We start from the raw sequence: 4,143 nt of genomic DNA on the forward strand, positions 1-4,143 counted from the left end.
TTTTTTACCTTCTAAAAAGTTAAAAGCCAAAATACACAGGCCACAAAATTGGCCAGAAGGTAACCTTCAGGTAGAAAGAGGACATCCCAATTATTAAGGAATATATATTAAAGTTTTAAAGGATATTCGATGTATATGAATTGGTAATCCGAATAAGAATTCAAAGAGTTCTAGTTCAAAACTTGAAAATTTCAAATCCCATATCCGCCTCTCATAACTTGTATTCAATCTATTTGGGACGAAACTCAATTCCTTCAACAATTAGTCCACCTTTGTAAAAACGTTTCTTCTTAATCAATCTTGCTTCAACAGGACCATCAGTGCCTTTATTGCTATTAAAAATATTCCAATTTTACTTCCATCCATCCATCTCCTCTCATTTTTGGGATATCCCCACTTCCTTGCAATCTTGCAAGGTGCACAATGTTGACCCGATCTTCAGTATCAATTTCACTCTCATAATTAACAAACCTAATACTTGATTTAGCAGATTCAAGTCCATTTCACCTATTTGCCAACTTGAACACCAAATAAAAAACATATTTTGTCTTTGGTGACAACATTTTTGTGTCTATTGTTCCACAAATATCCAATCGACGTATAGAGGCAAGATATTTCACTTCAGAGAATCTGCAAAGGCATTGCAAGAAACATTTGTAAGGAAAATTTATAATTGTTTTAATGATATATAGGGCTTTAGCTCTTTAGTAGGTGTACCAGATGCGAATATCAATTAGTGGGCTTTGGGTATCTCTATTGCTTGAACTTAAAAAAAGAAAGAAAAAAGACAAGGTTATACATAGTATTATTTATGCAATTTAACTTGTTATACCAGACTTTCACTTATAGAATCAAAACATTGCCAAGAACCTGCGCACCATGTGAGGTTCCGCAGTATAAAGACAATTATTGGTGGGGGTAGTTAAGATGTTCCTATTAAAGGCGTCTCCTTTCAAGGGCGTGAACTACCTTTCCTAAATTGCAAATGAATATTTACCATTTTTGTTGAATAAAACCTTTCAAGGGAAGACATATCTGTAGACGTGTATTTGTATTACTGTGAACAATTGGCTTCTCACAAGCTAATAACTAACTGAGATAACAACTACAACTAACTGACTAAGCTAACAGTTAAGTTAATCAACAACATATAACTAACGCAACTAACTATATGTATAAATACATTCTCAATACACCCCCCTCACAAGTGGGATACTGTTGAGAAATACATATCTTGTACATATATTCTTGTATATTCAATTTCCATATTATAGATCAAATCTCATTAATTGGGGATCACAATTTTTTACCTAAAGCTAGGCTAGATCGATTTGTTTCAAGATGTATATATATATATATATCAGATTGTGAATAAAGAAAATCACTTCAACAAAATATATTGTTTTCTCTTCTTTTCCAAGATAGTATCAGAGCTTGATCAATCCAAAAGTCCAAACACTAGCAATAAGAGTAACAATATGAATACATCAAATCCATATTTTCTTCAACATTCAGATCATCCCAGCCTCATGCTTGTTTCAATCAAGTTGAATGGGATCAATTATCCATCCTGGAGCAAATCAATGATACATGCTCTCACAGCCGAAAACAAACTATCGTTTATCGATGGATCAATTGAACCGCCATCGGAAATAGATAAGCCAACAGAGTATGAGTTGTTGAATCAATGCAATAGTATGATTTTATCATGGCTTCCTCACTCGATGGAACCAGATCTAGCTAAAGGAGTCATCCATGCCAAGACGGCTCACCAAGTATGGCAAGATCTTAAAGATCAATTTTCTCAAAAGAATGCACCAGCAATATATCAGATTCAAAAATCATTGGCTTCACTCTCACAAGGTAACATGAAATTTTTTCTTATTTCACAAAATTCAAAGGTCTTTGGGATGAGTTAGATACATTTCGAACATTTCCCACTTGCAATCAAATTAAAGCACACACCGATCAAATTGAAGAAGACCGTGTAATACAATTTCTAATGGGTCTTAATGATATCTATAATGTTGTTCGATCTAATATTCTCATGATGTCTCCCCTACCTAATGTACACCAAGCATATTCACTTGTTATTCAAGAAGAAACACAGAGACAAATGACGCCGAAATCAACAAAAAGTTTCTCTATTGTGGCTGCAATTCAAAGGCGTACCAATAGTTTTTTCAACAAATCCAAGGATAAGCATTGTGAGCATTGCAATAGAGAAGGACACACAATTGAGAATTGCTGCACTCTAAATTTCATTGCAAGCATTACAATAGAAAAGGTCATACAAATGATAGATTTAAGTTTAAAAATGGCACTTGATCTCCCAACAACTCAGGAAGTTAAAATAATCGACAACAACACGGATCTCATGGTAATCCTTCTCATGTTGCTAATGTAATAGACACTCATCAATCTAAGAATGAGATTCACTCGCAAGATTCCAATGGTTCACATAGATTTTTAGCAAAACAACTCCGACAGATTGCTCAGGCAGTAAGTTTATTCACGCAAAATAATAGTTCTGCCGATAAAAGCGACACCTATGCAAGTGCAACAAGTTTATCTCTTTTTCATAATGTTTCAATTAATTCTGCATTCACTAGGACATGGATCTTGGACAGCGGAGCAACTGATCACATTACTTTCGATTCCACATTCTTCACTCAAACAAAATCTCCATCTATACCCATTGTCAATTTACCCAATGCGTCACCAATATCAATTCATTCCACTGGAACAATACCTTTTAACTCATATATTACCTTAAATAATGTTTTACATGTTCCCTCTTTTCGATTAAATTTAATGTCTGTTAGCAAACTCACTAATGACTTAAATTGTTGTGCCCTTATGTTTTCCACTTTTTTTNGCAGCAAGTTTATCTCTTTTTCATAATGTTTCAATTAATTCTGCGTTCACTAGGACATGGATCTTGGACAGCGGAGCAACTGATCACATTACTTTCGATTCCACATTCTTCACTCAAACAAAATCTCCATCTATACCCATTGTCAATTTACCAAATGGGTCACCAATATCAATTCATTCCATTGGAACAATACCTTTTAACTCATATATTACCTTAAATAATGTTTTACATGTTCCCGCTTTTCGATTAAATTTAATGTCTGTTAGCAAACTCACTAATGACTTAAATTGTTGTGCCCTTATGTTTTCCACTTTTTTTGTATTACAGAACTTGGCTACGGAGAAGATGATTGGCTCGGGTAAACATCATGCTGGTCTCTATTACATGTCATCAGTACAGAAACCATCCATTTCTCATCAAGTTTCACAACCAAAAGATTTATGACACATGCGTCTAGGACACCCATCACCTTCTCGCCTTAGATTAATTGCTCCATTATTACCTTCTCGTAATGTTTCCTTTGATAATAATTGTGATGTTTGTCCTTTGGCTAAATAGACACGTCTTGCATTTCCGTTGAGTAACATGTCTACTCTTTGACTTATTACATTGCGATGTTTGGGGTCCACATCGAGTACCTACTGATTCAGGGGCTCATTTCTTTCTTACTATCGTAGATGATTTTACAAGATGTACTTGGTTATTTCTTATGAAATACAAGTCTGAAACTTCTCATATTTTGCAATCCTTTATATCATATACTAAAAACCAATTTCATGCTTCAGTTAAGAAAATTAGGACATACAATGGAAAAGAATTTGAACCAATTTTTTTTTCACTCTCATGGAATTGAATACCAACGAACTTGTGTTTTCACTCCACAACAAAACGGGGTAGTTGAACACAAATATCGTCATATTTTAAATGTTGCACGAGCTTTACGTTTTCAATCTCACTTGCCAATCACTTTTTGGGGTGAATGTGTTTTGACTGCTGTCTATATTATTAACCGATTACCAACTCTATTGTTACATTCTAAGTCTCCTTATGAATTGCTATATCATAAACCACCATCCCTTAGTCACGTAAAAGTTTTTGGTTGTTTGTGTTATGCTACTGTTTTTAAACATAAACAAAAGTTTGATTCTCGAGCCAAACACTCCATCTTTGTTGGTTATCCTACTGGTCAAAAAGGTTATAAGCTTTATGATCTGGAAACCAAACAATTTTTTATAAGTCGTAATGTCAAATTTTCTGAAACTATC

The sequence above is a fragment of the Solanum stenotomum genome, chromosome 5 (assembly GCF_019186545.1).
Source record: "Solanum stenotomum isolate F172 chromosome 5, ASM1918654v1, whole genome shotgun sequence".
Taxonomy (NCBI): Eukaryota; Viridiplantae; Streptophyta; class Magnoliopsida; order Solanales; family Solanaceae; genus Solanum; species Solanum stenotomum.